This window comes from Pipistrellus hanaki (genome assembly GCF_964339955.1).
Source record: "Pipistrellus hanaki genome assembly, chromosome: 9".
Classification (NCBI taxonomy): Eukaryota; Metazoa; Chordata; class Mammalia; order Chiroptera; family Vespertilionidae; genus Pipistrellus; species Pipistrellus hanaki.
Window position 1 is genome coordinate 54,016,038 of NC_140511.1, and position 9,224 is coordinate 54,025,261.

The 9,224-nt window shown below is 41.4% G+C and overlaps 1 pseudogene across 1 annotated transcript; it reads left to right on the forward strand.

Annotated features, from left to right (window-relative positions):
• The first annotated feature begins 6,665 nt into the window (after positions 1 to 6,665).
• Positions 6,666 to 7,547, forward strand: LOC311628441 (translin-associated protein X-like; annotated as a pseudogene). The gene is made up of 2 exons: positions 6,666 to 6,932; positions 7,201 to 7,547. The product of its transcript is annotated as a translin-associated protein X-like (transcript).
• The last annotated feature ends 1,677 nt before the right edge of the window (positions 7,548 to 9,224 follow it).

Genomic DNA, 9,224 nt, shown 5'->3' on the forward strand with positions numbered 1-9,224 from the left:
ATTTTAACAGCTTCCTCAGAACCTTTACTTATGGAGTGTGGTAGTAGTTGACTTTTTCAATTCTTCAAGGCTCCAGATTTGGGACTTTAGTCTTTTTTTTTTTTTTTTGTAGACAGAGAACAATTCCCTCAGCAAAGCTATATATACTTTTCCATCTCTGCAGACTTGTAAGCCTTAGCCCGAGTGATATTTGTCTTGTAGGATTTTGCTGGAAAGAGGCAGAGGCAGCCCCATGTACTACTAGCATTCTAAATTTCTTCCGCACTTTCTTTGAAACCCGTCAGTTGGCATGAGGCCTCATGGCCTAAAGCTCTACCTCTTCAACTCAGCCCACTTAATATTTAAGATCCTTTTATTTGTTGCACCTGACTTGTAGCTATCAGATTCTGTAGAGGTCAAGATTCATGGTTGTAGGTCATAGAATCTTCTTTAGCTATTAAACTGAGTGCGATTGATCATGGGAAATAAATAGCTCCCAGAAATTTTGAGAGGGCTGAAGAAACAGAACCTAGGCTGAGCTTCTAGGAATCACATCACCAGAGAGGGCTGCCAAAGAAGCTGCTGCTTTTGGAATAATCAAGAAGCTGCCTGCCACATTGGGAAGCTGCCTGGTGGATTAGAAAGACACGAACAGTTGCCAGCTCCAGAATCACACCACTGCCGCCACGCTCTGTGTTGCCAAACTCGGCTCCAAGTGAAAGTCTCAAGTGCGTGCATCTGATCATCAGTGCGTGCATCTGATCATACCTGGAACCCTAGCTGCAAGGGAGGCTGGGAAATAATAGTGTTTAACTTTCCTACCTCTGTAGTACAGGAATGCATGTTTAAACTTTTCAAGTAAACTAATTCACTGTAACTCCTCATAATTTTACATTGTTTCTCCTAACATTAATACTTTTTTTAAACTCCTAATTTTCATTTTACACCTTTTTAATTATTGCATATTCCTCCAAATATACTTCAGATTTTTTTTCCTTAAATCATGGATCCCAAAACTAAGTATAGCAATCTAGAAATGTTCTACTTATATTCAGCTTTTAAAACCCCCACAAAAATCACTCAACAGAGTAATGCTATGGTTTGTTAGGGATGGAGAAGAATTCCTATCTTCATGGTTAAAATTGTAGAAAACATTAAAAAATGGTCTGGAATATCTTTTTATTTATTATCATATCTATGCCCAGAAATTGTGATAAAACGGGTTTCCCCAGGATAAACTCTTTTAAATGGTTAAATCAAAAGGTAATTGGAGGAGAACTTAGAGAAATTTCTTTAAAAGTTTTTATGCATGAATAAATAATGGTTGGATATTAATTTAGATATGTCTCTTAGTTTCCAGCAAATTATCTATACTAATAAAAGGGTAATATGCTAATTAGACCAAATATCTTCCAGACATCCTTCTGGACAAAACCATGGTAGCAGGGCCAACACAGAGGCAGTTCAGGGCTATCAGGTTGGCAGGGGAGGGCAGTTAGGGGCATCAGGCAGGCAGGCAGAGTGGTTGGGGTGATCAGGCAGGCAGGCAGTATAATAAATGATCCCCTGTATTTCTGAGATCCTGAATTTCATCTGTATCAAATATATGTTTTTAATTGTAATCAATTATTATCTAAGTGTATTTAAAAATAAACATTATGTATAAAAGGAGATTCCTTTAAAATGTGAGTATATATTTTTTTTCTTTGAACAGTCATTTGAAGTCTGAAGTCCACCAGAACTTGGAAGAAAACTGTAAAATCAACATCTGTGTCATCTTTTTACTTCCCTTCCTTTTTCTCTACTCAAATATTTTAAAACAAATGGAATAAAGAAAGATACTTTTAAAATAAGGACACTATTTTTTTTTTTTTTACACAGATATTTAAAGATTGAAGCCTATCAGAACTAGGAAGAAAACCTCACTATCTGCTCTCACTTTCAGACTCTCCTCTTTTTTCTTTGTTCTCCTTTAGTGATTTAATTGAGTAGCCTTAGGCCATAATTTAATGAAACTCTCAGTAAACATGTAAGTGAGAAAGCTGTTTGTTACTTTTTAAATAAATTGCTCTCACTTACTCATAACCTTCATGTCTGCTAATGGATGCTGGACTAACAACAAAAACACACACACACACAAAAAAAAACAAACAACTCAGATCAACCAAGCAAAAGTTAGGAAGAAACAATAAATGATGCAACTTCAGAGATTACTCAATATCCTGGTCTAGTAAAAAAAAAAAAAAAAAAAAAAAAAATCCCCTTTGTTAACAACTGAGAGATACAAACTGCTGGGATACACAATGTACTTTAAAACTATTATTTAAGGAGGATATAAAAAAGCTAATGACTTGGGCAATCAGTTTCTGTCGAAGGTGTTAATGGGGAAAAAAAACCATTGAAACCTGTAAAGAATTTTTTAATGAGTTTATTTGAGCCAAAACTGTCGACAATTGCCGGGAAGCAGAACCTCAATGGATTGAGATAATGCTCCAAAGAATGGTGGATTACATTTCTCTATTTATACACTGAAATCAAAGGAGGGACATAGGTGAAATTCATTGGTGATGGAGTAAGGAGGCGGGAGAAAGCAAAGCGGTGGGAAACTCCTGGGATTGGATAAAAAGTAAAATGATGGACGTGTACTCAGGTGAGTGCAGGAACAATTAACATGATAAAGAAGGAATTTGAGGTATCTGTACCGGCGCCCACCACATTTGGTTGTTCCCCAGGGGCTCCGGAAAAAGGGAAGTTACAAGTTACCCAGACATCTCACAGATATATTATCTTAGAGGCAAAAAGGCAAATGGGCTCAGTAAAAAGATCAAAGTTGATCTTTGGGAAAATATCTGGGAAATGACTACCTACTATAACCTGTTAGATATTTAATTTTCAAACCATCTTTTGTGGTTATCTTAGATCTCTGGGTTTGCAAGACTGCCACGAAGGCCTTCCCTGAGCTTGTCAGGTTAGCTTGTGGCTCTTTCCTTTCACAAAGGGAATGAGTCAAGAGTCAGGGACTCTTCTCATGTACCACAAATTTCCTTCAGGGTGAAAAGCACTCTCCACATTGCACAGAAAGTACTCGAGGAGTGACTGCCTGCCTGTCTACCTCATTTTTAAAAAGCTAACATTTTTCCAAATTTAGTTTTGTTTAGGCCAAGATCAACCTTGAATCTCAATGAAATATACTATGAATATTGAAGAGAGTGAAAATACATACACAGAGTCTGTTGTATTACTAATTAAGATGTAGATGTGGCTTTATTAAAATAGCATTAATTTCCAAAACATTTCTATAAAAGATTAAAAAAATGCTAAGAATTTTGCTTTAAGGATGTAATGCCCAAGTGTCATAAACCCCAAAGACTACCAGGGAGCCGAATCCGATGCAGTTGCAGAAAGCTTGTATTTATTACGGACTAGTCCGAGCCCAGTCTCACCTACACCAACGAGGGCATGGGCGAGAAAGAGGAAGAACTTAACATATCAATGGGTTTTATAGGGAGTGTGGTGCCGCTACCTTGGCTGACCTGATTGGTTGGGTTAGGCCTAGGGTCCAGTTACCTGGAGCTGGACCCGCCCCATCCTGCCCTCTCGCCCTGCCCTGCCCTCTCAAGGACAACCTTTAGAAGCCAGTTAATGCCCAGAAGGACTGTTTCATTCTTTTGTGAGGGCTCTAGTGACTTCCGGATAGTTCTATTTGCACCTCTCTACCCAGTTTCAGGGCCTAACAATGGAAGCTGAAATACTGGATGCTGAAATATTGTAACCTCGATGGACAAAGGAGCCCCTTTTCAGTGAAGGTGTTTCTTTCTCTGAAGCTGTTAGTCCAGCATCCATTAGCAGACATGAAGGTCATAATAAGCCCTTATGATTTTCAAAGCATCTGTCTATGTACCAATTAACAGAGACTCTAATGGAAATATCATATTTTTTGAATGAACACATGTATGTTTATATGTAAGCTTATGCTTAAAATAGGTCTGGAGGGAAACCATTAGTTAGTCATGTCTTCTGAAAAACATATCTTCTGGAATTTAAACATGAAAAACACCTTTTTAAAATTATTGGTTTTTCTTTTCATGAAGGAAACCAGTGCTACTTAATCTATATTTTATCAATATTTATTATGGTTATAAAAACCATTTAATAATGATGATTTATAAGTCCTATTTTAAAGTTAGGATTTTAATTGGGGGGAATTTAAAAATTTTTTCTATTTAAATGTTGAATTAAAGAGCTAACCTTTTATAAGTACGTGGCCCAAAATGTTCTGTTAATTTTATTTTATTTTGTTTTGTTTTATTTATTTATTTATTTATTTATTTATTTATTTATTTATTTTGGCTGTTAGATGGAAATTTAATAAGCATTTGAAAAAGAAACACACTGTCAAATTACAGCAGGGAGGGTAGGGAGATATGGGGGAGATAAGAGATCAACCCGAGGACTTGTATCTATGCATATAAGCACAACCAATGGGAGAAAAATTCTGCGAAGGGAGGGCATGTATGGGAGTGGGGCTGGGGTGGGAATTGGTAAGGTATGTACACATATTATACCTTAATAAAAAAAATGAGAGGGGAAAAAAAAGCATTTGACAGGCAGGTAGCTCTGGTGATAACGCTGTAAGAGTTTACGATAAAGCGGCCTGGCATCATGTCTTGGCACCGCTCTTTAGAGAAAGAGGTCCAGGGTGCACAGTTGTGGACTGACTGTCCTGCCGTCCTCCCCAAACCCCCAACCAGGTACAGCTGGTCATTCCAAAGGCAGGTCCGGTGGCCCACGCGTTTCAGTGCGCGGTCTGCACAGGGGCAGCGGAACCACAGGGAAGGAGTCCTGCCTGTGGGATGAGGCAGAGGTGGCGGTTATGGGGAGATAGCAGTTGGTCACTCAGGGGCTTAGACCAAAGGTTCGCCCCTTTTTCCCTCCTCACTTGATCTCTGGTTTTTCAAATAATATTCTGTGTTCCTTTAACTTGTCAACTAATTCTTCCTTCTCCCTCCTCCATCACTACCCCTTTCTATGCTCTTCAGGTTCTCCTGTCTTCCGACCTTTCCCCTCAACCAGTCCTTGAATGTGCTCTCACGGGCATCGTAGAAGTAGAGGTCGTTGCATATGGTGTCTCTAGCTCTGGTCAGAGTCTCTCCACCAAACAGCACAGCAAAGGGCCCGACCACAGAGCATGAATGATGCCGGAGGCCCCGAGGCCCATGCCGGGACCCCTGCCCGCTGCTCAGGAGCTTTGATAGCTGTTCCGTTAAACGGGGGGCAGCAGGCGCTTCCTCCTTGGGGAGAAAGAAGGGACTGTCTGGAGGGGTTTGAGCGCCAGTTGTAACTGCCTCCCACCCTAAGCAAGGCGGGGCGCAGGGCGGCCAGGCCGGGCTCAGGGGCCGTACCGATAGGTGCGTCCAGCCTCAGCGTGTAGATTAGGGGTGTCAAACTCAATCAGAGAAGGGGCCAAAATCTAAAATCCAGCCTAAATTGCGGGCTGAATGGTTTACTGAACAGTCATAAACTGACAATGTCATAAACTGACAGCGGAGTGCAGTGATGACAGCGCGGTGCGGGCCACATTGCAAGGCCTGGCCGGCCGGATTTGGCCCACGGGCCTTGTGTTTGACACATGTGGTGTAGATGCTTCCGTAGCGACGCTGAGTGCGCCGGCCGGCCACCCGCAGCTCTCGGTCCGAGAGGCGGGTGCAGGTGTGGCTGCTGAGGCCGGCCGGGGTGCAGCTGCCGGGCGCCCCGGCCCACGCCTCCCACTCGCCGGGCTCGGCGTCCAGGGCGGCCACGGCCGCGCGCCCCGTCCCAGCCGCCCACGGCGCACAGCCTGCGCCCGCCCAGCGCCGCCGCGCCGTGGTGGCTGCGCCTCGGGCCGCCCCCGGCCCCTCCCCCCCCCTCCCGCACGGCCGGCCCCCGGCCAGCAGGCTTCCCACCAGGAAGAGGCGGCCCCCGCAGTTCGATGCACGAGTGGAAGGCCCGCGCCAGGAGCGCGTCCCGGGCCACCGGCCGCCAGGTCCAGCGCGAGCCCCCCGCCCCGCCCGGGGGCGCCGCCGCCATGGCCCTGGGGAGAGGCTCCGCGGCGGTCGGGTCCCAGCTCCCCGGCGCCTCTCCCCGCGTCGCCCAGCAACGCCGCCGCCGCCGCCGCCGCCGCCGCCGCCGCCGCCGCCGAGGGCCGGGCGAGGTGTTCTGTTAATTTTAAACTTTGGAAATAAATCTTATTAGTCTTATGTATACTTACTTTTTCTTGGCTTAGTTAGATAATTGGACTGTTTTTTAAACTATAAAGAAATAATTGGATTTTAATTGATACTCGGAAAGACAGACTTTATATAAGTTTATTATATTTCATTTATTTACTATGTGTTGTAAAACTTCTTTCAGTGCAATATTTGTTGAAATATTGTTGCTAAGGTCATTTAAATAGGTTCATTTTTAATTATAGTAAATGTAAAATCAGAACAATAATATTTGTAAATTTTTTTTTGGCAAAAAGGCAAATTTGACAATATTGAAATAATGGATTGTGTACAAAAACAGTAACATTTCAGAGTCATAGTGTTGGAGCCCCTCGTTCAGGCATCAATTGCTGGAGTTTTTCCCCCCCGGCCTTACACAGGGTTCAGCATTCTGGAGAAAGGGCTGCGTGAAGATGATTAGAAGGAGTCTGTGGACAAAATATGGAGGAAATATTGACTGAGTCAGAAAGGAAATTAGATGGTGTCAGACAAGAGATACTGCAGGTGGCCCAGGAGCTCTGTGGAGAAGAGATGCATTAATTCCATTACCACAGGACTTACATCAGGACTTCAGGAATATGTGGAGGCCATCTCTTTTAAAGAGTTTATTAAAACACGATCACTTGTCAGTATAGATGAAATTAATAAACAACTGGTATTTACAAAAGAAGACAATGGGAAAGAAAATAAGACCATGAGGAAACTGGGGTTTAGAGAGATGAAATAACTAGCCCAAGGGATACCCCTTATGAAGCAAGGTCCTGGAAGAAGTGGGAGGAGATGGGTCAAGGTCAAACAAAACAAGAGGATGGACAACTAACTCATCATCCACCTAGTTGGAATCCACCCATAGAGGCAGGCAATTCCAATATTAGCCAATGAGCAAGGATTTACATAAGATTGACAGGTGAAAGTTGCTCCAGCTACCAATTGTCAGAGGACAATGGGCGGGTTCCAACAGTCCTCTTCTGCTCAGGGTAGAGTTTGGTACTTGGAGTCTGAAAATCACCCCTGTTGATTACCTCCTGGGAGTGGCTGATCTAACTGGTGAGTTGATGCCAATGTGTAATAACAGTGTGGGCAATGGGGACCTTGACACCCCCTTTGAAGTGAGCCAGTTCTTAGTCAGGTTTATGATGGGCTTTCATTCATTGACAATACTGGACCTTACGAGATTTCTAAGAAGCTGTATATCTTGAAACTGAGCCTGGCGAAAGTGAAGAATGCCTGTTTACCTTGAAAGTCAGAGGTTCAGAAATTCCCAGACCATTTATAATAATATTATTTGGTATTTTATTTGACTTTATTGTGGCTTTTACATAGGAAATTTTGTTTTACTTGTTTTGAATTATATACAAGCTGCATGTAAAATTATCAAATGAATCATTTTCTGTGTCTTACCCTTGAAAGTTGGCATTAAAATGTTTACATATATGCCTATTTGAATTTTTGCTGGCTAAATTCTATCACTTGTCTCTGCAACATGAATGTGCCAGCACTTTCTGTCACCCATTTCACTTTACTTTGTGTGAATTTTGAGTGGTAGTAATTAGTGGAAGCCATTTATAATTTAAGTTAATGATTTTGTAATATATAGAAAACACTTTTTAGTTATATACCTGGACTTGAGCTTTTTGTTAAATTTCTTGGTAATATTGTGCCAAGCCTCCAAAATAGGCTTATTCCATAGAACAGAATTAAAATTACTAAGTTATCAATATAATTTAATGTTATGTGGCATTATGATGAGAATTCACATTATATTCTGGCTAATTTAGGGCACTTTGAAATAGTCTTCCAGAAAAATTGACAGGGAGGGGACTGTAAATGTCTTTGTAATGGTTTTGTAGTATCTTTTAAAAATATTTTTATTGAGTTCAGAGAAAAAGGGAGAGGGAGAGAGAGATAGAAACATCAATGATGAGAGAGAATCACTGATCAGCTGCCTCCTGCACACCCTGTACTGGGAATTGAGCCTGCAACCCAGGCATGTGCCCTGACCTGGTTCATAGGTCGATGCTCAACCACTGAGCTATGCCAGCAGGGCTGTAGTATCTTTTTTTAAACATAGAGAACTGAAAAATAATTTAGCTTTTCCTCTTTCGCGGTTAATAAAAATTATTTTTATTTTATTTTATTTTTATTTTTAAATATATATTTTATTGATTTTTCACAGAGAGGAAGGGAGAGAGCTAGAGAGCTAGAAACGTCGATGAGAGAGAAACATCGACCAGCTGCCTCTTGCACACCCCCTGCCCCGGGGATGTGCCCGCAACCGATGTACATGCCCTTGACCAGAATCAAACCTGAGACCTTTCAGTCTGCAGACTGACGCTGTACCACTTAGCCAAACTGGTTTCGGCATCAAAATTATTTGTAAATGAAAGGGTGCCAAATAAACAAACATGTCCTCAACCACAGGTACACTGGCTGTAGCACAGCTGTAAGTGTGTGCCCTACATAAAGCAGAGCTCAGATAAATGCTATTCTATATGATTCCCATAAACAAACAAGCATGGTGCCTTTTATTTATTTATTTAATTATCTATTTATTTATTTATTTTTATTGTTTTTTTGTTTTGTTTTTTTGGATTTTATGTTATTTTTTTTATTTTTCTAAAATTTATTTATTTATTTATTTATTTATTTATTTATTTACATATTTTATTGATTTTTTTTGCTCCCCTCCTTCCCTCCCACACATGCCCTCCCTCCCCAGAGTTTTATGTCCATTGGTTGTACTTATATGCATGTATACAAGTCCTTCAGTTGATCTATTATCTCCCCCAGATCCTCCTCCCCTCCCCGCTGTAATTTAACAAACTGCTTGTTGCTTTACTGTCTCTATATCTATCTTTTGGTTCATCAGTTTATTATGATCTTTATTATCCACAAATGAGTGAGGTCATGTGGTGTTTCTCTTTCATTGATTGGCTTATTTCACTCAGCATGATGTTCTCCAATTCCATCCAGGTTGCTGCAAATGATGAGAATTCCTTC